Source organism: Microtus oregoni, unplaced genomic scaffold (assembly GCF_018167655.1).
Source record: "Microtus oregoni isolate MIOR12 unplaced genomic scaffold, Mior012 000010F_ref0000083, whole genome shotgun sequence".
In the NCBI taxonomy this organism is placed as follows: domain Eukaryota; kingdom Metazoa; phylum Chordata; class Mammalia; order Rodentia; family Cricetidae; genus Microtus; species Microtus oregoni.
In genome coordinates, this window is record NW_024543069.1 from 19,465,707 (window position 1) to 19,493,587 (window position 27,881).

Consider the following 27,881-nt stretch of genomic DNA (forward strand, 5'->3'; position numbering starts at 1 on the left):
CATATGAGCCATATAAAAAAATTGTATAGGGCTGGAATAATAGCTCAACTAGTAGAGGTTGACCACCAAACCTAGCTTTCTGAGTTTTGTTCTCAAGACCTACATGGCAAAAGGAGAGAACCAACTCCTGCAAGATGTCCTCTGACCTACACCCACCAAGGCATTCAAAGTTCAAGATTGGGCATGTGCATGAACACAAACACACACACACACACACACACACATACACACACACAAATAATGACAAATATAGTGTTTTAATGAGTGAGGTACTTTGCATTCTGTTTTAGGTAAAATTTGGTATGCATTTTATACTAATGACATATGTCATTTTCAGAATACTACACCCAAAAGGGATGTTTCAGTGCTAATGAATCTAAATCTGTAGCATACAGGATATTTTCTATGAGACAAGGTTTCAGTTAGTACAGGACAATGACAACCTCGAACATCTAACCCTTCTGCCTTTACTTCCTAAGAGTTGGGGTGTGTGCCACTATTGATGAAATGCTGGGGACCGAACCTGAAGATCCATGCATGCTGAGCAAGTGCTGTGTCGAGCTATACCCCAAAGCCCACATACAGGATCTTAGAGAGATCCTGAAAAAACAGGTAGGCTGCCAAATGAAGAAAACCGAGAGAAAGGTGAAGAAGTAAAGAAGAAACAACCAAAACACCCGAAACATCCCTTTTAGGTGTGGCAGTCTGAAAAAGAGGTATGTTGTTAATCAGTTGGTTGCTTCACAGGGGCAAGAAAAAGCTGGGGGCTTGAACTTGGAGCATGAGAAAGGAGTTATAAAATAGGAAATGAATCAATGACAAAGACTGAAAATTGCACCGTATTCCCTAGAAAAATAAAGGCTGTCGCCAAAACAAAGCTGACTGGTTAATTTTTGAAGTGGGTGAGCACATAAGCTTACAGCAGGAGTGAGCAAGGTCACACGTTCTGCTTTTCAGCACCAGAATCTTAATGTGTCAGGTAACCCGGAGCTGTCCGTGCTCTGTAAATCAGACAAATCCTAAGATGCTCAGGAGTCCGGTAGGAACCCCAAACCATGATTTATTGATGAACTGGGGTACACATTTCCAGAGATTTACACCCCCTTTTCTAATTATTTCTTTACTAATCTTAAAGTTCCTTGTAAAACTCAATGAGCACACCAAAGTGGGTAAGTATAAAATCAAAATGGAATTGGGGCTCTCCTAGGAGCAATCACTCAGGCTGGTCCACTGTAGAACTATGTCCCTTTATGACAGGCCTGGGACACAGGCTCTGTGGTTCTTTGGTTCCATCAGTGATATACTGACAGTTACTGCCTAATGACTTATTATTCATTTCTACCAGAGGTTCCTGGGAGTTCACAGACATGTTTTGGGGTTTTGGGGGGGGAGGTGTTTTGTTTGATCTACCTGTTTAGCTCAGTCTGGCCTTGAAGTCATGGCCCTCCTGTCTCAGCCTTGCAAGTACTATAATTACAGGAATGTGCCATCACATCTGGCCCACAAAAAATGTTTTTGCTCAATTGTTTCGAGCTTGCAGTCATTTCTGGCCTCTGTAGAAAAATCTGTTGACCGCAGGTCCACATTCACCAGAGACAATGTTGATAAAATTCTTTCCTTGAGAGAGAGATAAATGACATCTACGCGTTCTCTTAAAGTCCCAAAGCCACACTGAGGTATGATTCCACTGACGTTCAATCTGGAGAAGAAATGAGTTCATTGGACTTACTTACCCAACAGTGGGTAAGAGGTCATGGACAGAAGTATAAGTGTCTTTAAGTTAACCACACTAGGAGATCTGCACCCTGTGTGGATGATGACCCCACCCCCTACTCCCAACCCATGTGCACGAAATTGGAGTTCTTCTTTCTCTAGTCCTTCTTGGACTCTATACCCTAGCTCCTCCTTGAGACCATGTGCATACAACTGATCAGAAGGAGAGTCATCAATAGTCAACAAGCCCAGGTGTGGTGATCTGTAAGCGGCCACAGCTGGACTTCTGGAGATGGTGGCAGTTTGGCTTGGGGCTAAATCCTATACAACAGACCTATCAGTCTGCTGAGCTGAGGGGGTCCTGCTACTTTACACCAATGACCAGCTGCCCTCGGGCTGGCTGTCATACCTGATTCCTGGTGCTTGTGAGTGAGAGTCCAGCTGTGTAGAGATCTCTAGACCCATGCTGGCTTCCAACTCTCGTGCTAAAGAGAATTTGAGCTACAGAATGAGTGATACACTTTATGCATTTTGATTGTTAATGAGTCAAAAATCCAGTCATTATCATCTGTTAGTTATGAATTATGACCTGTAGAATGGGTTATGTATGATAAAAGATATTTGTAAAATGATCAACTATGAAGTTCTTCAGAATTTCTCAGGTTATTTCCTTTCCAAGTTCTGGAGAATGTGTTTATAATTCCTTATATATTCATATAGTCATACAAAGCAAGAAAACATGAAAAATGTATTGAAAAATATATGAAATTTTGATTTTACATTTTTTTTTTTTGGTTTTTCGAGACAGGGTTTCTCTGTGGCTTTATAGCCTGTCCTGGAACTAGCTCTGTAGACCAGGCTGGTCTCGAACTCACAGAGATCCACCTGCCTCTGCCTCCCGAGTGCAGGAATTAAAGGCGTGCGCCACCACCGCCCGGCTGATTTTACATTTTTGTAAGCGGAAGCTGCTTGTTCATTTCCCTGCCACCCAAACCCGAAATAATCACACAGAAACTATATTAATTGCAATACTGTTTAACTAGTAGCTTAAGCATATTGCTAGCTAGCTCTTCTATCTTACATTAACTCATTTCTATTATTCTATATTTTACCACGAGGTTCCTGGTTTACCAGTAAGGTTCCAACTGTTGGCTTGCATCTTTCTCCTCCAGTAGCTGCATGGCATCTCACCAACTCCACCTTCTCTCTCTCTCTCTCTCTCTCTCTCTCTCTCTCTCTTTCTCTCTCTCTCTCTCTCTCTCTCTCTCTCCTCCCTCTCTCCTCCCTCCCTCCCCCCCCTCTATATATATTCTTTTCCTGCCTGGCTATATTCTGTTACACCATTGGCCAAAAGTAGCTTCTTTATTAACCAATGGTATTCACAGCATACAGAGGGGAATCCCACATCACATTCTGATTGAAATGATGTAATATAGCAAAATTTTATGTAAGAATAACCCCCACCTAGTAGACATATCAAAGTTTTGCTATCTACCATTTGCTACATCTAAAGCTTAAATTCTAAGCAATAAAAACTAAATGCTACTAAGTCTTTGGTCTCAGTCCATATGAGGAATAGGAGTACACAAATCATACAAATTTATATTACAGTATTTTCAAGTTTGCGTGTATATGTGTGACATATGTGCATGTCTATGCCCTAGTGCTGACACCTTGACTCCAGCTCCCCAAAATGTACGGGACTCAGGCAGAGACTAAGTTCTACCACATGGAGATTCCTGATTCAAAGAAATTGTGCAGTCTAGACATACATGTCTGGGTTGTTAAATGTTAAGTTTTGTGAAAAAAATTGTTACAAAATAGTAAATAAGGCAATATATATGAAATTTGTGAGCATTGGAAGAGGAAGTATGAAGTAAGGAAGGGGAGATTATGGAAACAGGTCAGAAAACTTTCTCAATTGGCCAAGCAGAGATAGCTGAGTACACAAAGAAGAGAAAGAGCAGCAAAGACAGAAAAACTCATGCCAGCAGAAAACGGTTTCAAAGAACCAAGAACATTCTAGTAAGGAAAGCAATGAAACATCAGCTTTAGTGTAAAAGTGATTCAGAGTTCCAGCCAAAGCACCCTGTAGGATTGAGGCAGGCGGATTTCTGTGAGTTCGAGGCCAGCCTGGTCTACAAGAGCTAGTTCCAGGACAGGCTCCAACAAAACAACAAAAGCCACAGAGAAACCCTGTCTCGAAAAACCAAAAAAAAAAAAAAAGAAAAGAAAGAAAGAAAAGAAAAGAAACCAAAAGTACAGAGAGTTCAGTGTAAATGTCTTTCCAGTAAACATTAGAAGGGAAATCAAGCAGTATGTGAGGTAAGTTGTTTGTGTTCCTTTGTCTTGAAAGAGCTGAGATTATCAGACTAACTGGGGGATAGGCACATAGGAAAGAGGTTTCCAAGTGATAGGGAAAAGTCGATGTTCAAGAGGAAGAAGCAACGAAGAGCAAACCTAAGAGTCCTGGAAGTCAGAAGGGAATCTCTCCTAAGTGAGAGAATTCCCAACCTGCCAGGAGGCTAAAAGGGTTCCCATGCAAGAACTCATCCTCCCTCTCGCTCTCACACAATATGAGGAGGCCATCTGCTCCGAGGAAGAAGGTGGAACCGTTTCAGGTTTGAGGAAAAGAGAAAAGTTTGAGGCAGTCACACAGGAAAGGAGACAGAAACCACAAGATTTCTGTTCCGCGTGAGAACCTGTGCACACCCGGTGACCTGGAAGGTAGAATGAAATCAATCTGCCCTGTGGCTTGGCTGCCTGGATACAGGCCCAGGGAAACAGTCGGATCCATCTAGCTTCAGGGCTTAGACTAATGGAAGCAATAACACGTAAATCTAGGGCAGTACGGGTGGTGTATAGGAGGGAGTGTGGAATCCTGTCCAGTAAGTCCGTGTTGGAAGTCGGGAAGGAGGACGGTGGGTGTTTGGGAGACAACGGAGAACAGATGATGTGCCAATGCAACCAAAGTAGTGGTGGACGTACCATCATTAAAGCACTGGCCGGATCAGAGCCAAACAAACAAGTGCTCAGCTTTAGAAATCTGCAATTGTTTTATAGATGACAGCAGTGTCCTTGGCACTTCTGAGTGAGTTGCTGGCTGAAACCACCCAAAGGCAAAAGAAAGAAAGATCCTGAGAGGCCAAGGAAGGGCAAAGAACAGAGTGTGCATCCTCCTTGACACCAGCAAGGAAACCAATAGACAGTTGTTTAAACGCAGATATCATGTGTTTCTGTGTGGGGGTGAGGAGGGAATTGAAACAGTGTCTCACACTGTAGCTCAGGTTGGCAAGGAACTATGTATCCCATCTAGCACCAGTCTTCTCGTCTCAGCTTTCCAAGTCCTGGGATTACAGGTCTGAACCATTATCATCAGCTCAGATTTTGTATTATGTGAAGAAAGGTGATGCCTATTTAATAAAGCTAGTGTTAGTTCTTTATTATATGCAATGTATGATGTTCCCCATAGACATCACAACCCATCCTGTAAGTAAAATACAAAAAAAAAAAAAAAGGAGATAATTGTCACATGATCATCCTGTAGAGAGAGTGTCCTCAGGGAGAGAGGCAAGGTATGAGGCAGAGATGGGGAGAAGATGGGAGCTAAATACGTGTTAGAGAAAAAGATGCTCAGATTGGAAGGTCAGAGGGATGAAAGATCAAGGACGTATGGAAGACTGATATAAAAAGGTGTCCAAAACTTCATGAAAATGATGTCACAGAACTAGGTCTGTTGGAATGTGGGCATACATGCTAAATGTGCATAAATAAAGGTCATGTGGGAATGGAGGTCACATGGGCACCAAGGTAGGTGGCATGAAGGTCAGTGGGCACGGAGATCAAGTGAGCACGGAGGTAAAGGGACCACGAAGGGCACACTTAGACTTTGCATCTTGAGCAGTCAATGCAAACAGCAATTGTGTCTTTAAGTTGTTTTGAGGGCAAAAACCTCCTTTCCTTGCTCTCAGAGAGTATCAGGTTGCACCCTGATAGGAAGGAAGACAAATGTCATCCCCCTTGGCCCTGTAGAGAATCAACATGCACATTCAAAGTTGCATAATGAACCCTGGAAGTTTCTCTGGATTCCCTCCAAATCTCTCCCGGGGCAAGAATAGAAGAAGCCCCCGAAAGGGGTGGGATTGGGGGGTCACAGGGCCTGCTAGGGTAGGGTGAGGGAGGTATCTTGTCCCCAGTTCTGATAATTGGCTCATAAGGGCTGTTATCTCCCAAAGGAAGCCGATGTTCCCCTCCCTGAGTACTAGTAGTCCCAAAGCAGAGTGACAGCCCATGTGCCTGCTAGATCATCCATGTTGCCATAGCAACAGACTTGCCCCTAGAGCCATGGGTTGATGGCAAAATGATTAGGCCTCTTTTAAAGGTTGCTGCTGCAGGTTTTACCAAGAAAGCAGAGCAGGTGGGTAGGCCTGGAGCTCTAGCCCCAAGAATATTCATGGCAGAAATTGTACTTCAAGTGGTCAAATACCTAGAATAAGACAATGAACCTCATTCAACCGTGGATGGGAACAGGAGATGTAGAATTCAGCCAGCAAGACAAAGAGCCATCCCTGGGATGGATTTCATGGCTGAAAATTGGAGATGGGGTGAAGTAAGAGTATGGGAAAGACCAGCGTGTCTGCACTTTCCTTTCTCTGGATGTAGGCTGCATGGTGTAGTAGGTGAGCTGAACTATTAGCCAGGGACTCCAGATAGCTCTGTGTCTCCCAACCGTGTTCAGCCAGTACTACCTCGCTTTCGTTCCTTTTGACGCTGCGAGTCAAGGGAATCCGACTCTGATGGTTCTCTAGGACTTCACCCCCAACTCTTGTCCAGTCTCTGTGTGTGAACAAATGTGAGAATGCATGCATGCACCTGTGTGCATGCGCATGGAGGCCAACAGCGGGTGTCATTCCTCAGGTGCCTTCACCTTATTTTCAGACATTAGCTCTCAGTGCTCTTGGGCTATAACCAGGCTAGGCTGGCTGACGGTTGAGAGCCTGGGATCTTCCCCTCTCCACCTCCCTGGTGCTGAGATTACAGACATCTATCTTCTCACTTGGATGGGATCTTATAGATTTTTTTTCTGTTAACTCATACAAGTGCAGGTGCCACCATGATGTCTGAGCAGCGTGGATAACTAGACACACTTTGTAGCCAAGCTGTAGTTCTCAGGTAGGCCCATCTGCCCATCACAGCTTGGATCTGTTGCAATATAAATTCTATCAGGGAAGGATCTTTGGGAGCTCATCCTTGCCTTCTGAACATAAAATATGGAGCCTGTCTCATGGTATGTATGACTGTTTTGGGTTTGGGTTTTCATTTTGCTTTGTTATTTCTAAGGATCTGAACTTTGTAGCCCCAGATTGACTTGAATTTGCTGGTCTTCCGCCTTCATTTCCCAAGAGCTGGGATTACAGGTGTGTACCGCCACAGCCTGCAAATGGTAGGATCTTAATAAAAAATGTGTTGAAAACTGAATGGTTGAATGAATGGGTCATTAACAACCTTCTTAGCCCTTTCATAGTCTGAGTGACAGGACTCTTCCGCGACTACTTCCATTGATCCTCTTCTTGCTGGGCGCCAATTATTAGAACTCAGACATCCCATCTAATTGTCATCAAATGTATTAGTGATTAGAAAGTATTGGTCCTGTCCCTGGGTGAACTCTTAGACACCACTGCCAGTCTGAACCAGGACAGATTTCAAATGTACTTTTACCCATCATGATGACAGTGTCCCTCTGCCTTCACTGGTGACCACAGCACTCACCACAGATCTCCCCTCATCCTAAACTAAGAACTTCTCATCCTTCACAAGCAGGGACTCCGGACTTGATGTGCGTTAGGACAAGGACTGGGGTGCAGCTCAGTGGTAGAGAGCTTGTGTAGTGAGTATGAGAACTTGAGTTCATGCTGTAGGACAGGGAGGGAGGATTTTCCTTCTGAGGGGCCTCATGACATTCCCTGTAATCACAACACTCAGGTAGGAACTGGGAGGGGAGAGGGAGAGAAAGAATTAGACACTATAAGTACAACCCGATTCACGATTGAAGACACAGAAGATCTCTTTCCTAATAAGCTCTATACAGTGCTATGTTGAAGCATGATTAATAAAAGCTCAGAGAAAGAAATTGGGGTTCAACCTGAAGGTCAGAAAAGCAAAGCAGCCAGCCACTGGCTCTTACCGCTATCTCAGCCCAAAATGTCAATCTTGCCTCCAGGAATCTCAGAATGAGCCCGAGCCTGAGAGCTGTCTCTTCCTGTTTTATAATCTTCTCTAGTTCTGTGATGAGGGGCATACACCACCACTGCCTGGTTTCTATGGCAAGCTAGTGTGGCTACTGGGATTAAAGGTGTGTGTCACCACTGCCTGGTCTGTAAGGCTGGCCAGAGTGGCTGTTTTACTTTTCTGATCCTCAGACAAGCTTTATTTATTAAAATGCAAATGAAATACCACTATACTATGTGAATGCATATATATTTTATTTTCTTCTCATCACTTATTTGAAGTTATTTATGTGTTTTGTGTGTATATCTGCATGTTTGCATATATGTAGGCCCACGTGTATGAGTGTGGAGGCCTGAGGTCGAGCAAGCTGATGCTGGACGTCCTCCTAGATCGCTCTTCCCATTATCTTCTGAGGCAGGGTCTCTCGCTGAACCCAGACCTTGTATTTTCAACTGCCCTAGATAGCCGGTTTGCCCCAGAGATGCCTGGTCTCAACTTTCTGAGAACTGTGATTACAAGCAGGCTATTCATTATACCTGCCCAGATTTTATGTGGGTCATAGAGATCCAAACTCAGGTCTAGGTAAAGCAGTTTGCCCTTCCTGGTGTAGTATCATTCAGTCTGTTGAAGACCGGAACACAGTAAAAAGACTGAGGAAGAAAGCATACTTGGTCATAGTGCCGAGAATAAGAGTGACTGTCGAAATGTTTACATCACTCTTGGAAGGCTCGGGGACATTATAGAAGAGAATGCACAAAGGATGTAAGAACCAGGGGAAGGGGTAGGATGTTTTCTTCTGGGCTTCATGTCATGGGCACCGTTCTCTTAAACTTACAGCATCTCTTATCACCTGCTCAAACCCTGCACAAAACTGAGTCCATTCAACATCCTGTCATGGATCCACGAGAGAGTCACAAGGCCCCAGCACAGCCCAGCCTATCCTAACCAATATGCCTTCTCATCTCCCCTACTCTCTTCCTCTGTCCTCTCCTCCTCTCTCCTCTCCTCCTCTCCTCTTCTCTCCTTTCCTCTTCTCTCCTCCTCTCTCCTCTCCTTTCCTCCCCTCTCTTTCTTCTCCTTTTTTCTCCTCTTTCTGCTCTTTTTTTCCTCCCCGACTCTTCAACAAGTAACTAATAATGTCCAAGATATCCTTGAAATCTCTCCTTGTAGTGAGATTACAAGGGACCCCAGAACAAAGACAAAATCTGGAAAACAATTTAAAAGGCAACAGTTCCAGTCGGACCTTGCTATTTGGATGTACCCTCACCTATGTAACCGTAGAGGTTAGCATCACATAGTTGGTCATTCACTTAGAAAATGCTGATATTCTTTAAAAGAAGAAATAACTTTCAGACATGTTTCCTTTCTAAATGTAAGGAGTGTAGCATTCTCCTCACCGGTTCTATTATTATTATTATATTATTATTATTATTATTATTATTATTATTATTATTAGTCTGGTCAGCATCTTTACAGGGAAGGCTTTAAAAGGTTTGTGTGTGGTCCCCTTACTTTGCTGGTATTTCTGCTTTTCTTAGTGTATTGAACAGTTAGACAAGTCCTGGCCCTGAGAGTGAACTAACTATCCTTTATCCTGTCTTCCTGATGCCGTTTCGGAGCCAGTTGACAGACTTGGGCATGGTCTACTGAACAGTTCCCCAGCTCTATTTCTCCTCGGAGCCCCCAAGGTTTGCACTGAGAGTCTAGGTTGAAGATGGAGACCACTGTACCGTGCTGCCCTAGGGTAACTAGAGCTGTGGCACGCCTGAGCTTGCTCTCCCTTCTGTTCTTCTGAGTCTGCAGTGACCACAAGTGCTCCTCTGTGCAGGGGTGGATGAGAGGAAGTGAAACACCTTGCTGTCCTTTGCACAGTTGGCGTTATATGCCAGGACATCAGGCTCTACCAAGGCTCACACAGATCTCCCAGGTCACCCTACTGATATGGGCGTGACCCCTAGCACTCCAACCCCTTAGCCGCCACTGAGAGCTGCATGCTCCCTGGATTTATTTGGCTCCTCAGGGGTTGTTTAGCTCAACTTCACATCTCAGGTCTCTTCCTGATGGCTGGCCCTGGAGTGCTGGGACCCAACATCAGAAGCAGAGCCAGCTGCCACACAGGCAATTATCCAACTCTAGCCACTGTGGCAGGCCAGGTCTCCACAGGGACTCACCTGCTATATTGCAGGTGCTACTGGGTTTTTTTCCTCTCTTCGTTGTCTACCTACTCATCATGGGGAATGAGACTAATTAGCAAGTGGGTCAGATGTTCCCAGATCTCACCATGACCTCATCCAAACTTAATAGTACCACCCAAACTAATAAGTACCTAGGGCATGGATTAAAAAAAAAAAATCAAAACATAGCAGGGGGTCTTCAAAAGATTCAGAGGTCTCATTTCAACTCACTGTCCACAGGATAATGCAAGGTCCAAGATACAATGTTGCTTCAGGCAGTAAGGAAGGAATATAGAAGTTAATTAGAGAGACGTAACAAATACTTTGCTGCACGTGTCGTTCATTCCCCCGTGTATTGAACACTTACTATGCGCTATAAAATAAGATAATAAAAATAGCTGACGTTTGAGGATTTGGTTTATATTCTGCATCTTCTAAGGACAAAGAGTTTGGAAAGATGCTTCAATTAAGCGTGTTATATGTAATTCTGTGTGCTGTCTGTGTAATGTCACACTGAACAGTCACCATGCCCTTGTGAGTTGGTGATTGCAGTGGGTGCTGCTGATCTCCCGTTCCTCTACCAGGCAGGCGCTCCGCCCCTTCTCCCAGTCGCTGTAAGCTTTGGTTGCTAAGTGTTTACAGCTCTTCTTTCTCCAGGGAGTTGTTTTCAGTCCAATAGGAGCCGCCTGAGGCTATTATCCCTGGAGGATACTCAGGAACCAATGACTTAGAGACTCAGGCCCTTGTCAGGGTGGGACTGCCTTTTGGTGAAGCTCAAGCCTCCCAGGGGATTAGTTTAGGATTAGACCCCAGCTGAGGCCATAGAGCTCCTTGCTCTTTCTCAACCCTAACACCTCCATGTTTTTCCCTTGAGATCCTCCCTCAAGAAATCACATGCCCTCCAACCCTCTCCTTGGGTTCCTCCCAAAGAAAGTCCTGCAAGTGCTAGTCACATTCCTGCTCACAACCAGAAACCAGGCAGGAAGGCTAAGGATCTATTCAAGGAACTTCACAAAACTCAGTAAACTGTATTTGAACTCAGGTAGCCTGAGTCAGGTTTGCTTATCGCAGCTCGTCATAGTGTTATACAAATTTACAAAGGATTTACGAGCTAATAAAAAAAAAAAAACTTCTGTCTTGATAAACATCAGTCTAGCTCCTACTCAGGTGCTGAGAATTGATAATCAACAGATAATAACTGTTATTCAGAATAACAGATATTCTGCCTCCAAGAACTCACAAGTTCATGATGGAGACACGTGGTCGCCGGTAGAAGGCAGTGTTTATAGTATAAACACACACACACACACACACACACACACACCCTCAAAGGACCTGACTTTGGGTGGTTTAGCTAAGGATTGTGGGGTGTGTGTATGTGTATGTGCGCACGTGTGCAGATGCATGCATGCACACAGAGGTGAGATATTGACATCAGTCATCTCCTTTACTCTTTCTTCACCTGATGTTTGGAGTTGGAGGCAGGGCATCTTATCTATCTATCTATCTATCTATCTATCTATCTATCTCTTTTTAAGCAAACTTTTCTCATTTTATGTGACTCTCCCAGTTCCCACCCCTTCCCCTCCTCCCGCTGCCCTCTTCCTCCCATCCCCCGACCCACTCCTCAGAGAGGGCAAGGCTTCCCATGGGGAGTCAACAAAGAGATTTTATTTACTGGACCTTGTGCTCACTGATTCAGGTGTCAAGCGAGCACCTGCTACCATCCTGCATGACATCGCCATTGCCCGCACTAGAATGAAAGGTGTGTACCACCATGCCCAGCTTGTTCATATGTATGTTGAGGGCCAGCCACCATGCCCAGCTGTATGTTGAGGGCCAGCCACCATGCCCAGCTGGTTCACATGTGTGTTGAGGGCCAGCCACCATGCCCAGCTGGTTCACATGTATGTTGAGGGCCAGCCACCATGCCCAGCTGTATGTTGAGGGCCAGCCACCATGCCCAGCTGGTTCACATGTGTGTTGAGGGCTAACCTCAAGTCCTCATGTTCGTGCCGCATCATTTTTCAACTTGGTGAAACTATACTTGGACCTCTGATCTTCTCCTGAAGTGGTGATATGTGGAACAATAGTCTCTCGTGCCCCTGGGCACCATCATGGAGCTGAAATTCCTAATTAGCCACGTGAGCTATTAACGCTTTATTACAAAACAGGTTTTGTGTTAGATGATTCTGCCAGACTGCTATACTCCGTAGTAAAAGATACAGTTGTAGTACCATCCCCTCCTAGTCCTTCCAGTGTTAGCCCATAGGTGCCTGCTGTTGGCTTCTGCTTTATCATCTGTAGGCTTCAATTAGAAGGAATAACCTTTCTTATTAACATTGCATACTATAAAATGCATGTTTTTTTGTGTGTTTTTTTTTCTTAATGGCACCCTAAAAGTCACTCCAAATCGGTTCACAGAGGTCTCCTAGCCACCTTCCCTGCTGCAGAGTTCTCCAGTATGTGGATACCATAGCCCACTAACCAGTCTCCATGGCAGGGGACTTAACAGTGTTCGTGTGTATTTTTACACTGACAAACAATAGTGCAATCAATAGCCCTGAGTGTGAGTATTTTTGCTGCATTAGAGGAATTACCACGTGGAGACAGAAACCACACAGCCATTAAAACAGAGGAAGCTTAATGCAAAAAAAAAAAAAAAAAAAAAAAACCTGTTAAGCCCTGATAGAATAACATAAAAAAAAGTAGAGAACTATAAAGGTTGGCTAACGTTTTCGACAAAGGGACAGATTGTAAATGGATTGGTCGTAGTCTCTGTCGCAGCCATGAAAACGCTCTATAGACGGTGCATAAACAAATAGGCCTAGCTGTGTTCCCAAACAATTTTACTTCCCAAACAGGTGGTGAGTTAGACTTCGGCAGGTGACCGTAATTCTCCAAACCCTCTGTAAAGAATGCCCCAGTGGAGGGGAAGGGTACCAAGGCAACTTCCACCGCCTGTCAGGTGAGAAACCATTTGGAAACGTGACTGCAGACTACTGGATGAAGGAGAAATTTGATGGGTCTCCCACTAATCTTGTCTACAGTTGGGGGGCTAGCAGGAAACACCTTTCTGGCACCCAACCCACAGAAATCATCACAGTTTGACCTGGAGCATAGCGTGGCCCACTAGCTGGCCCCTAGACCCAGGCTGAGAATGGGCACTCTGGCACTACCTGATCCATCATGGTCTACCCCACAGGCACCACAGGCTCTGCGTGAGCAGCAAAATAAAAGCCGAACCCAGCACGCCAGGACCAGAAATTGGCCCTTGTCCTTCTGCAATGTCTCTCTTGCGCCCTCTACCGTCAAGGCGTAATATCCACTGCGACAGAGTAGCTCAGGAGGGTAGATCAAAAGAGGAAAGTTTCCCAGGTAAATTCTTAGACTGTGAATTTGCGAATGGACTGGACAAACCTGTTCCATTAATAGTTTTTATTCTGAAGGCTCAAGCACAGTTTGTTTCGTAAAACTCTTCTTTTGTCAAATTGATAATTATGAGGTTTACCTCAGTGTAATTTTAAATTAAATGAATTGGGAAAATTGAATATCTTTTCATATACTGAGCTTTTTGTGAATGTCTGCATCTTTTGTTCACAGGAATCCAGAGATGCACTATGTAAGATACTATGTGTTCTAAAAGCTAAAGCTCCCTGAAATTAAAAAATAATAATAATTTTAAAATTTTTAAAGTTTTTTTAAACATTATACATTTTTCTTTGCTACCCTCCCTTTTACTCCCCTCCCCTACAACCCTCTCCCATGGTCCCCATGCTCCCAATTTACTCAGGAGATCTTGTCTTTTTCTACTTCCCATGTAGATTAGATCCATGTATGTCTCTCTTAGGGTCCGCATTGTTGTCTAGGCTCTCTGGGATTGTGATTTGTAGGCTGGTTTGCTTTGATTTATGTCTAAAAACCACTTATGAGTGAGTACATATGATATTTGTCTTTCTGGGTCTGGGTTACCTCACTCAATATGTTTTCTAGATCCATCCATTTGCCTGCAAATTTCAAAATGTCCTTAATTTTTTTCTGCTGTGTAGTATTCCATTGTATAAATGTACCACATTTTCCTTATCCATTCTTTGGTCGAGGGGCATTTAGGCTGTTTCCAGGTTCTGGCTATGACAAAATGATGCTATGAATATAGTAGAGCACGTGTCCTTGTGGTACGATTGAGCATCGTTTGGATATATACCCCAAAGTGGTATTGCTTGGTCTTGAGGAAGAATGTTTCCTAATTTTCTGAGAAATCGCCATACTGATATCCAAAGCGACTGTACCAATTTGCATTCCCACCAGCAATGCAGGAGCGATCCCTTTACCCCACATCCTCTCCAGCATAAGTTATCATCAGTGCTTTCGATCTTGGCCATTCTTATGCTTAAGGGCAGCAGCAGGTAGGAGACCATGGTGAGCCATGAGGGGCAGTCAGTCCCACCACCCAAGGCATCTGTGGGTCCCAGGCAGGCAAGAGACCTTGACAGGTCAGTGGGGCAGCTGGTCCCACCTGAGGAGCCACAGCAGGTGAGAGACGGATAGGCAACGCCATGCAGTGAAAGTTTGGGTTATGGAAGGGAAAGGGAAGGGGGAGAAGGGGGAAGAGAGAGAGAGGGAGAGAGGACAGGGAAGAGGAGAAGAGGCAGCAGCTACCTCTTCAGAAGAGGGACAGAAGGAGAGAGAGCTCAGGCTGGAGGCAAAAAAGATTTGCTTGCCTCAGCAGAAGGAGGAGTGGGCAGGGCTTGTCTCTTAAAGGGACAGGACAAGCCAGCAGCAGATCCTAACACATTTTTACAGGTGTAAGATGGAATCTCAAAGTTGTTTTGATTTGCATTTCTCTGATGGCTAAGGATGTTGAGCATTTCCTTACATGTCTTTCAGCCATTTTAGATTCCCCTGTTGAGACACCAGAAAGTGGAAAGATCTCCCATGCTCTTGGGTGGGTAGACTTAACTAGTAAAAATGGCAATCTTACCAAAAGGAATCTACAGTTTCAATGAAATGCCCAACAAAATCCCAGCAAAATTCTTCCCAGACCTCGAAAGTACTCAACTCATATGGAAAAGAAAAAAAAAAAACAAGATAGCCAAAACAATTCTGTACAATAAAAAGAACTTCTGGAGGCATCATAATCCCTGACTTCAAATTCTACTACAGAGATATAGTACTGAAAACAGCCTGGGATTGGCATAAAAACAGACAGGCAGACAATGGAACCAAATTGAAGACACAGATATTAATCTGCACACCTATGAACACCAGATTTTTGACAAAGAAGCAGTACCTCATGGAACTGTTCCAAAAACTGACCACATACTCAGTAACAAAACAAACCTCAACAGATTTTAAAAATTGGAATAATCTCATGTATCTTATTGGCTCACCATGGCTTAAAATTAAAATTCAACAGCAACTCTAATTCCAGAAAGCCCACAAACACATAGAAATTAAACAGTGCTCACCTGAAGCATCAATGGGTAAAAGAAGAAATAAAGGAAGAAGATATATTCCTTTATGCTTAGGTGGAATGGTCTATAGATATCTGTTAAGTCCATTTGAGTCATAACATCTGTTAGTTCCCTTATTTCTCTGTTAATTTTTTTGTCTGATAGACCTGTCCAGTGGTGAGAGTGGAGTGTTGAAGTTACCATTAGTGTGTGGGGTTGAATGTGTGATTTAAGCTTTAAAAGTGTTTCCTTTACATACGAGGGTGCCCTTGTATTCAGGGCATAGATGTTCAGTATTGAGATTTCCTTTTGATGGATTTTTCCTGTGACAAATATGGAATGTCCTTCATTGTCTCTTTTGATTGATTTTAGTTTGAAGTTTATTTTGTTAGATATTAGGATAGCTACACCTTAGGTCCATTTGATTGGAAATTTTTTTCCCAACCTTTTTCCCTGAGGTGATGTCTGTCTTTTTGAGGTTGAGATGTTTCTGTATGCAGGAGAAGGATGGATTCTGTTTTCATATCCAATCTGTTGACTTGTGCCTTTTTATAGCTGAGTTGTGTCTGTTTATATTAAGGAATATTATTGACCAGTTATTACTATCTCCTGTTATTTTAGTTTTCATTGTTGGTGATGTTATTTTGTGTGCTTTTCCCTTCTGTGGGATTTGCTGCTGTGAGATCATCTAGTGTCTGTATTTTTGTTGATGTAACCAACTTCCTTGGGTTAGAGTTTTCCTTCTAGTATTTTTTTATAGGGCTGGGTTTGTGCCTAGGTATTGGTTAAATCTGGTTCTTTCATGGAATATCTTATTTTGTCTTTCTATGGTGAGTGAAAGTTTTGCTGGGTATAGTTGTCTTGGCTGACATCCGTGGTCTCTTAATGTCTGCATAATGTTTGACTAGGACCTTCTGGCTTTCATTTTAGATTTATTTTTATTTTATGTGTATAGTGTCTTGTTTTTCTGGGGTTTTTCTCTTGTTGTTTGTTTGTTGCCTGCATGTGTGTATATGTGTTTCATGCATGCCTTATGACCGCACATGGAAGAAGATGGTGTGTGAGCTGAACCTAGAGTAACAGATAATTGTGATCCACCACGTGGGTGCTGGGACCTGAATCTGGGCCCTCTGCAATAAGAATAAATGCTCTGAACTATTGAGCTACATCTCCAGCACCCTCGCACACTGGGATTTTAATAGAGTTGAGAACCTACCATGCCTAGCTTTAATGAAAACTTATGTTTAAAACCATACTTATAGTTCCAGGACAGGATTTAAAGCTACAGAGAAACCCTGTCTCTAAAAAAAACAAAAACAAATCATACTTACAAGAAAGGAATTACTAGATGATTTTCTGGTTTCCAAAGTAATCTCTTTTACTACAATTTTCTGCTATCACTTTTTGATCCCACACTGTAAACTCAACAGGATCTATTATGAGTTCTTGTTGCTGGAGTTTCCAAAATGCACTTCAAATTATGACTTAGTTGATCAGAAATGGATTGACTTATACACTCAGAGAACATTTTAACTGAATACAACCTTCAATGTCTCAAATGTGTCTTCTGCTGAGGACCGTGGAGGAGCCTGGTGCAGTGACCCAGCTTTGCTTGTTTCCATTATTCCATTGGAAAGCTTCAAAATTTTGCTTACATTGCTCCAGTCAGCAGAGCAGCGACGGCTGTTGTAAGACCCACATCTCAGATAATGGTTATATTGGAAAGATCTTAGGTAGATTTAATTTTGGGGTTTTGTATTTGGCTTTGATAGGGTCTCAGATGGCTGTTCCCTTCCTTTTTCCTGTTTCTTTCTTCTTCCTTCTTCTTCTTCTTCTTCTTCTTCTTCTTCTTCTTCTTTTTCTCTGAGACAGGGTTTCTCTGTAGCTTTGGTTCCTGTCCTGGAACTAGGTCTTGTAGACCAGGCTAGCCTCATACTCACAGAGATCCACCTGCCTCTACTTTCCAAGTTCTGGGATTAAAGGCGTGTGCTAACACCATCTGGCCAGCTGTTCCCTTCTTATCCTGTCTTCTGTGGCCTGTTATGGTTGCTGATATCAAAACCATCTTAGGAGCTCCTCCAATGGAGCAGATAAAGGAATACACAACTTAAAAAATGTATCTTTATTCTTGTAGGGCTCGTTCTCCAAGATTTTGTTTCCCTCCTCCATAATAAATTAAATACAATACATAGTGCTTCACAACTGCCATTTCGGCATTCTATTTAAAGATCAATTACATTTTCTGATGTTCGTGAATATTAATTTTAAAAAGAGTAGCCGGGCAGTGGTGGTGCATGCCTTTAGTCCCAGTACTTTGGAGGCAGAGGCAGGTGGATCTCTGTGAGTTTGAGGCCAGCCTGGTTTACAGAACGAATTCCAGGGCAGCTAAGACTGTTACACAGAGAAACCCGGTCTCAAAAAACCAGAAAAGAGTTTGAGCAGATGTCTGAAGTTGGTCAGAAAGCAAGTATCCAATGACCAACTTTCAGAAAGACTGCATGCAAGCTCTGTTACTCCATGGCAGGAGTTTAAACTACTAAAAACATTTCTCTGGAAAGTGAGTTTTGCATTCTATGATGTGATTAACTAATTATTATCATGAAAAAAATAAAAGATATGCAAAGACATTTCTGGAGAAACACCTAACATATTAATCGATGAAGTGGTAAAAATTAGGGGAAAAATAACTTAATTCTATACCATCAGGATTGGTTTAATAAAAACATGACATCCATATGATGGTGTAGCATGAACTGTTGCTGCCCAATCTCTATCCTATTCTGTTTTTGTTTCTGTTATCCAAAGCTCCTGTATTGTTTGGTGCGAAATATGTTTAGTTAGTAACACTGCATTTCCTAACTTCTGCTTCATTAAACTGTGGTCAATGAACTAAAAGCAGGAGGCCTCAGATGGAACCTCCAAGTGTTAGAATTGCTGTCTAGACACAGATGCCTTTGTTGAGTGACCGACTGGTTTATTTTTGAGCCAAAGTCTCTTTGTAGTCCAGGCTGACCTAGAACTTTTGGCTGATTTCCCCGTCTCAGCCTCCTGTGAGCTGGCACTGCAGGCAAGCTGTTCCCCCAGGAAAAGCTAGACAACTCGCTCATTGCAACTGCTATGTAGGACCAAGAGAGGAGAGCCACAGTGACTAAAGCTCTAACGTCATTGAACCATTGTCATGAAGTCAGAAACCGCCTCTCTCCAGGATGTTAGGAAAACAAAATTATTATTTATACTTGCCAAACTCCATTAATGGCAGGAAAATACAATTCCTGATATGGATGCAAGATTTTGCAAACATTTAAAATTGTTTTTCTGGAGAATGTAAGATTATACTAAATTAGGAAGTCAGGATATAAAAGTCTATGTTTTGTTCATCAAATATAATACATATCATATATAACCAACTAAGATTATAAAATATATTAAATGTTTATAGCTTGGTTTTGAGGACTGTGGGTCATCTAGTTGTGGTTATACATTTTGTTTTCTAAACTTTTAACATTGAGAGTTTTTAAAAAATATTTTATTAATCCTTTGAGAATTCCATGCAATGTGTTTTGATCATATTTTATCCCCTGTTTCGCCCCAGTTACTCTCAGATCCACTCCACCTCCCCATCCATTCCCAACTTCATGTCCTCATTAAAAGGTTTTGTTTTTATTATTTGAGAAGTTCATACATGCATATAATATGCTTTGAGCAAGTCTGTCTCTTTGGTTCCTTCCCTTTCCTGCCCTTCCATCCCCTTCCCCATCACTATTCTCTTTCAATTTAATATTAGCCGAGAAGCTGTTAGCAGTTGGTGGCTGCTCAGAGGGTGTTTTCTTGAAGGATGTGACCCTTGAAAGGCTACCCAACTCCTGATAGATGGCCCTACAACGCAGGCACATGCTGGTAGCACTAAATGAGCTGAGTGGGTTTAAAATGAACATTTTTAAATATTGCCCAACACATACATGATTGAAGTGACTATACATAGGTCAACCGTAACTTTTCGGGGGAAAAATGAATCTACATGGATCAAAATAGTTCATAGATGTGTTACTCTCTAGTCATTTAGTTGCGGTTATGGTGTTTATCTTAGTAAATAGTATGCAAAGTAGCACCCAGAGAGCTGATTGATACACTGTTAACATGTAAGTGCGAAGAAATGGCAATACACTTAACAGCCAACATGAGGAAAGTGGTTAATCTAACTGTGGCATCCTGATGAAAGTGGTTCTCATCCCCTAGACTGACGCCACTCACCGGAATGGAGGGACTGGCATGCTCCTCTGATCTTGAGAACAGTTCTGGTTTTAACTGTTGCATAGTTTTATCTGAGTCTGCAGGACGAAAAATAATTTCACTGGGAATATTTGGAACAATTTAAATTATGTTAGCCTGTCAAGAACCAAGACTGAAACCTGGCATGGTCTTTAATCCCAGCACTTGTGAGGCAGAAGGAGATTGATATCTCTGAGTTTGGGACCAGTTAAGGAGGAGGAGGAGGAGGAGGAGGAGGAGGAGGAGGAGGAGGAGGAGAACAGCAACAGCAGCAGCAGCAACAACAACAACAACCAAGACTAAATGATAGATCCTCTATCTGAGGAAAATACATTAAATGGGTGTTGGGAGCTGGAAACTGGAATGGGGATTTTCTGGGACAAACCATGTGCTGGCCTAGTATTGTAGTACCTCCAGAAATGGTGTGAACCCCTCGCCCTGGAATAATACTGGTAAATAAAAGGAGACAAACAAACAAGATTGGAGGAGTCAGTTCTTCAGATCTTCCCACTCTGCCCTGGGAGACTTTCAAACTGGCTGCCTATGTACCAAGAAGTGATGTGCAGAATTGGGAAGCTTGGCATCAGCCCCTTCCTGTTTTCTGTGATCTGCATGTTATGCTCGCGTCTCACCCCTGTTCTCTCTCTCTCTCTCTCTCTCTCTCTCTCCCTTTCTCTCTGTGTGTGTCTTCTGTGTACTGATGGGAGCTATGTGAAATGTCCAAACTTCATCTCTCAGGTTTTTTTTTCTACAGACAAATAGAGGACTTAGTTGGATCCCTCAAATGACAGAAGACAAAATCAGTGGTCAAATGACCCAGCCCCTCCCCTTTGGAGGGCCCTTTCTTAGGCACTCAGAGGCTGGCCAATGGGATTGCTATCCTCAATAGCAGTGAGTAGCTCAAGATCACTCCTTCCCTCCTGGCCCATCTCTTCTCTTTCTCATTTCTTTCCTATTTTCACTTCTATATTTCTACTTCCTGAAACAACCATAAAATAACCTGAAATAAACAAATAGCCTGCCACCCAACACCACCTCAGTTTCTACTTTGAGATACTTTCAGGGGGGGGGGGAAGATAGAGACCAGGAAGGAAGCAGTGAAAGAGAGGTACATTTTTGTCCAAATTTGGGAACCCAAGAACATTAAAACAGAAGGCCTGATGGCTTATTTGTTGCAGCTAGTGCCTCTCCCACCTGCCTCCTATACTACCTAAAGTAGATTACAATCTTCAAAAGGAAAAAAAGAAGAAGAAGCTGCTAGACAATGTCACTTGGTTTCATTGCTGGGTCCTGGGATTTGGTTGACAAAGCAGGCTTGTGTAGCAGGATATATCTATGCTACCAACCCCACACAAAAGCCTGGGGCCCTAAGAGTCAGGGCCTTCCCTCAGCAGAGGCACCTCCCACCTGCTGACACACTTTTTTCTGGGAGTAGAAGAACTTCAGAACCCAGTCTCTGTACCCTGTGAACACACACTGTATCTTCGCTTTGTGTCCTCGGCGGCAACGAAAATCCTAGTACGAAATGCTACTGAGTCTTGTGAATTCTTTTACCGTGTAAATGCAACCCGGTACCACAGCCAGATGGTCACAGAAGTGGAATCCGAGCGCAGGCAGCCTGCCCTCTAGCTTGTTCCTTTAAACATCGTGTTTGACTACCGCCTAGGGTTGCTGTTTCTATTATCACGCCTTCACTTCGTCTGCCATCTAGGCCTTCTTTGATGGATACACAGTAGTTATAATCAAAGAGAGAGAGAAAGCTTGTAAATTGTAAACGTTCATGACTGAGAGATAAGAAGGACCAGAAAAAAGAAACAGACCGTGGGAAGATAAATTAGGGCAGCGAAATACGAAGCAGCACCACGTTACGTAAAAGGCAGCCTTCTGGGGGAAACATTCCCAGTTTGGAGGCAGACGGGGATTTAAGAGACACATAAAACACAGATCACAAAAACAAAACCCAACAAATTGGACCTCATTGGCTCTAAAAGTTTATGCTTTGTTAATAAAGCACTAAGAAACTGCAAAGCAACTCACACAGCGAGAGAATGTCTGCACTAAATATGTCTGATTACTAAATATGTTTATTGATATCCAACAAGCACAAAGAATTTGTACAACCCTAAGAAAATATTTCAGATGAGTAAAGTGCACATATTTACATGTGTGTGCTTTTGGGTGTGGGGCTCTCTGAGCTGGTCAAATCTGAAGCTAACTTAGTTATTAGAACAAACTTGGACAAAATGCAGTAGCAAAATCTGATCAGAGATAAACGTGTGGTCAAGTTCTGTTAGCTTCTGATGCTCCCTGAAGCCTGTGTCAATTTTCTGCTCATGAGAAGTACTCCCAGTGGAATGTTTGAGAGGGTGATGTGGAAGAGAAAGCTTAAAGCCACTATAGTGATATCTGTGCTGTTTATGTGCTCTTAGTCTCTGCCAGAACCTCCGTATTATGAAGTCGGTATCTTTTATGCACAGAACATATTTAGATTCTTTTGAATGGTGGCTCTTACACTTTCTGATCTCAGGACACCTTTGAGCTTGTTTTGCTTTTAAATTAATAAACTGGCTGTGCAGCCCTGTGTAGCCCAGGTTAGGCTTGAGCTCACAGTTCATAAGGATTGACCCTTTGCCTCAGCCTCCCAAGTTGCTGTGATTATAGACCTGTATCATCATCCTTGGTACTTTGGTCCTTGACAATTGCTGAGGAGCCTTCCAGTTCTGTGGCTTACGTTTTATGTTAATATTTACCAAATAGGAACTAGAGAAACTTAAGCTAATTTATTAATTTATTGAAAATAACAAATGTTAAATTTATTAACATAGCAATATAATTATATATTATACATCTATACATTTATATATATATGTGTAAATTTTATTTTTAAAGATAAAATAGGAAAGATAGAGGATTGAAAATAAGGACAAATATTCTTTTTGTCTGTTTGGTTTTTTTAAATATTTATTTTATTAAGTATACAATATTCTGTCTGCATATATGCCTGCAGGCCAGAAGAGGGCACCAGATCTCATTACAGATGGTTGTGAGCCACCATGTGGTTGCTGGGAATTGAACTCAGGACCTTCGGAGGAACAGGCAATGCTCTTAACTACTGAGCCATCTCACCAGCCCTGTTTGTTTTGTTTTGAGACAGGGTTTCTCTGTGTAGTTCTGGCTGTCCTGGAATTCAATCTGTAGTCTAGGCTGGGCTTGAACTCAGGGACCCACCTGCTACTGCCTCCAGAGTGCTGAAATTAAATCCGTGCACCACCATGGAAGGTAGAACAAAACGTTCTTCACATAATTTTTAAAAAGTTCATGTTAAAACCACAATGAGATATGAATGCACACTCACCAGAATGCCTAAATTACAGACCAGCAAGGAAGAGCAAGTGGAACTCTTATAGATGGTTTTTATTTTTTTAAAAATCAGCTAATTTCTTTCTTTTTAAAATATGAAACACTTCACAAATTTGCTTGTCAAAGGGGCCATGCTAATCTTCTCTGTATTGTTCCAATTTTAGTGTGCTACAGAAGCAAGCACTAGGCAATTTCTTAAACATATACTGACCAAATAAGAATTTTACTCCTAGGTTCTTACATATAAAAAAATGAAAGCACATCTTCCCGAGAGTATGTATGTTATAGCTGATAGTGGCTCGCTTCATAATACCTAGAAACACCACAAACATCCAGCAGCTGGCAGATGGCTAGAGAGATCAAGGCTCATCAGCTCAAAGGAACACTACTGATCAATGGAAGGGAACACACTTCATGGGTACAACAATGTGAATGGGTTTCAAAAATTGTGTGCAAAGAACCCAGATGTAAGGAAAGGGGAAGCAACTGTAAATGATTCAGATAAAACCTTTGGAATTGCTTTGGGGAGGAGGTAGAGGCACGGAGGGAGCTTTGGTATGATGGAAATCTCTATCCTAATTGTCCATATATTATACCTATCTTAATTATAGCAATTGGTTATATGGATATATACATCTGTCAGTTCTCTTCAACCTGCACACTTATACGTATTTTATTTAGTATGCTACTTTAATACTGTTAGTTTTTTTTTCTTTTCAAAGATAATGTCTAATGCTTTCAAATGTCGCAGATAAAAAAAAAAAGTCCATGACATCAGTCAACCGAGGACAACTAGGAGTGTCTAGAGTGTAAATTCAATAGACTTGAGGGCTCTGAAGTGGGCTGGTGGGTGGAGGGGAAAGGTGGGCATGCAGAGCAATGGCTGCCCTGGCCCAGGGGGCGCTAGCTACTGGCTGCACTAGCCATAGGCTAACTTTATGGCACTAGCCCCAGCTTGCTGAAATCTCAACTCTGGAAATCTAAGGGACTAACCACTTGTTACAGTTTCCATCCGTACCGTCTCCTTGAGGCTGAGTCCTCTGTGTGGCCTTCCTTAGAGCCGGGGCCACTCAGAGGGCTCTGGCTTCCTGGATGAATTGCTTTGTTCGTGGGAGTATAGTTTAAAGGGTTATGAAGCAGTGTTAGTAACTTCAGGACACAGGCCTCAAGGGGAGAAAGCAGGTCACAGTGGCCATGCCCTGGGAGAGTTTTTTGGTTTTTCCTTCTAGTCTCTTCCCCTCTCAGTCTCTCTGCCTCCTGGCCACCAGGAAGTTAGCACCTTTGATCTTCCATGGTACTTTCTAGCACTGAGACCCAAACCAGGAGCCAGGGACCACAGACCGAAACCATGGACCAAAATAAGCCTTCCTCCTTCAAACTGATTTTTTAAGATATTTTTGATACTGCACAGAAACCTAACCTACCATTTTGTATTGCTCGCTAAACATATTTAGTCATAGCAAGAAAAGGAGTACAAAAATTACTTTCTTAACTACAATTTTATAGAAACAAATTTTAATTTCTGTTCTCTTCAGCCTTAAAGTTGTCCTCAGTGATTTCCAGGAAATGGCTTTCTTCCTACTAAATAGTTCCTGCAGACATTCCTTCCCTAAGACTTTTATGATATTTGACACTGATCAGTGGTCATGGAATATAATTTTAGCTATGTAAAGATGCGTTACATTTGTTTAAGCTGTGGGATATTACTTTACCTGTGGAAAGGTAGGTTGCATTTGTTTAACAATGTAAGGATGTGTTACATTTGTTTATGCTGCATTTGTTTAATGATGCAAAGATGGGTTGCATTCGTCTCACCTTGCCTGCCTAAGGCATCTGATTGTTCTAATAAAAACCTGAACAGCCAATAGCTAAGCAGGAGAGGGATAGTCAGGGTTAGAAGGCAGAGAGGATACGTAGGAAGAGAAAGAGAGGTTTGAGAGAGAAGGAGAAGAAAATGAGATAGAAAGAGAGGAACACACCCAAGGTCAGAAGCCAGGCAGCAGACAGACAGGCAGACACAAGAAACAGGAAAGTAAGACGAACAGAAATAAAAGAAAGGCAAAAAGCCCTGAGCCAAAATGTAGAAGAAGAGAAACAAGTTAAGCTATAAGAGCTAGCAAGAAACAAGTCTCAGCTAAAGTCAAGCATTCATAACAAATAATAAATCTCTGTGCCATGATTGGGGAGCTGGTCTGTGGCCTAAAGGAAAGCCTGCTACAACCAGTAATTATACTTTCTTGGTGGGTGTTTGTATTAGTCAAGATTCTTTAGAATAACAGAACTTATAGAATGAATCTCTCTATGGAAAGGGGATTTACTGGAAGAACCTGCAGGCTGTGGTCCAGCTAATCCAACAATGGCTGGCTGTAAATGGAAAGCCCAAGAATCCAGCAGTTACTCAAGTCACAAGACTGTATGTCTCAGCTGGTCTTCAAAAGAGGTTTGAATGCCATTGAAAGGATGGGTGTATTTGCAAGGTAAGGGCAAGCAGACAAAGAGCAAAACCTTCTTTCTTCCAGGACCTGACATAGCTTCCACAGAAGGTGTGGTCCAGATAGGAGCTCAGTTATCCCAGCTCAAATGACCTGGATTAAAGGTGTGTCTTTCCACCTCAAAATGAATTTCCCTACTTCAAATAAAGCAAAAATTCCTAATAGGTGTGCCCTCCTTTTTTGAGTTTTAGTTAATTCCAAATATAACCAAGGTGACAACCAAAAATAGCCATCACAATTTACGATGTTTCTTTTTGGTTTCTGAGAAACTTTTCTTCCATTGTTCATTTTTAAGTTTCTCCGTGCTTGTTCCTTTGCCCACTAAAATCTCCCAGCCAATCAGTCTGGATGTTCCCTCAAACTCTACGTAATATTCCTTCCACTTGGTGTTGGTGCAGCGCGTCTCGGTCATTAGCATGCATGTGATTTGCCTGCTCACCTTATTAAAAAGCAGAGTCAGATTTAGTGGGCCTGAACTGGTGCTTGAAGCCTTGCGTTTCTGACAATCATCTCACAGAGACTGCTGCTGGCCCAGGAGTCCACTAAAGAGGTGTGATTCCAGAGAACAGGCTACACCCAGATTCAAGTATGTTCCAGTCCAAAGACTCCACATATGACCAATCCAATGTGAAATTCAGTCACTCTCAATTCTGAATAATTCATAACGTAAGCCTTCACATCTGACTATATCCACCCCATTCTTTGTGTTCTTGAAAAGGTATTCAATTATCAATTCATCTTCCTGGACACCTTTTGATAAGCCAGTAAGTAATTCACCATCTTTCCTTGGCACTAGACTTTGGAAGCCTGGTGTCTTTCTCTCATTCCCTCCTGTTAACTAGAAAAACTCTCCCCAGAGTTGGAGAATCCACTCAATATTGCAATTTGAACTTGGCAGTTATGAGGTGTCTCAGCTGTACCTTGTTATTTAATCACCTACAAAAGAAGAGAGCATTTATTGCTCTTGGTACTTCAACAATAGACACCAAAATTTCAAATTTTCTATGAGCTGCCCCAACACACACACACACACACACACACACACACACACACACACACACTTTTAGATAAAGCAGATAAGTGGGCAGTGGACCACAAAATATTTTGAAGTAATATTTTGATCAAAAGAAGACGACATTATTATTATAGCCACAGATGATATTATTTCAGGGTACCAGAAAATGTAGACTGAATTCTTAAGCAGTCTGCACCAAGATACAAATAATAGCTATTGAATAGCAAATGAACACTCTGTTATTTCTGCTGCCAAAGCAAGATAAAAGTAATTCATGTGAGCTGTTTTGCTGAAGATGGGAAGAAATTGTGGGCTGACCATGAACACCCAACGGTAGACGTTATTATTTGTCCAACAATCAATGCAGATACTCAGATAAATTAAATAAGGTCAGATAGAGAACAGAAAATTCCCTTCTGAGTTTATCTTGGGAAAGCACACACTTCTGAATTATCTGATTGAGAATAATGAACTACGTGGAGTCAGATTTGATCGTGCTGTAACGGCCAGAACATTAATTTCACTTTGTTCAGGGCCGTTCTTTGCCGTTTGTCCTAGGGTAGGTTCCAGGCTGGGAAGGATGATAAGAAAATGCGTCTGTTTTTGTTGTTAAATTTCTCCCTAAGTTACACAACGACAAATCTGCGTTCTTCTGTTTCAGAGACTGTAGTGTAAGAGCGTGTCCTGTCCACTTGTTGGATTCTCGGGAGAGCTAAGAATGATCTCTGAAATAGTTAAGATGTCTAAAGCATTTAGGGCAGCCAGCACAGGATTATGTTTTTGTTATCAGTGTCGCTGCAACTCTTTGTGATTTTCCTGACGGAAATCCACCATGCCTCTCCATGATCAGTGGAGTTAAATCTGGTGTAGACTGACAGGTGATTGTCTTGTGTTAGGCCCATGTGCAACCAAACGTGTTGCCTCACAAGGTCCTTTGGGCTTCTTCTTTCTTTATTCATTCCTTCAACCTTACATCCATTTATCAAATATTTATTGAGTACCCATTATGGAACAGGTATTGTGATAAGTGCTAGGTTTTCAAAGACAAGTAAGACATAATACTTACCATCAAAATGGATCTAATAGGAGAGACAATGTCTACTTAAGTATAACACAAGGAGAAAGGTGCTGTTGGCATCATACCGTTGGGAGCGCACAAGGGCAGAATCCTTTGATT

At 42.4% G+C, this 27,881-nt stretch overlaps 1 protein-coding gene and 1 pseudogene across 1 annotated transcript in view; one reads left to right on the forward strand and one right to left on the reverse strand.

Annotated features, from left to right (window-relative positions):
* The window catches only part of LOC121452988 (serine/arginine repetitive matrix protein 3-like), a 41,023-nt gene that overhangs the window by 8,911 nt on the left and 4,231 nt on the right, over nt 1–27,881 (forward strand). The window lies entirely within an intron of this gene.
* On the reverse strand, nt 23,287–23,381 carry LOC121453080 (annotated as a pseudogene).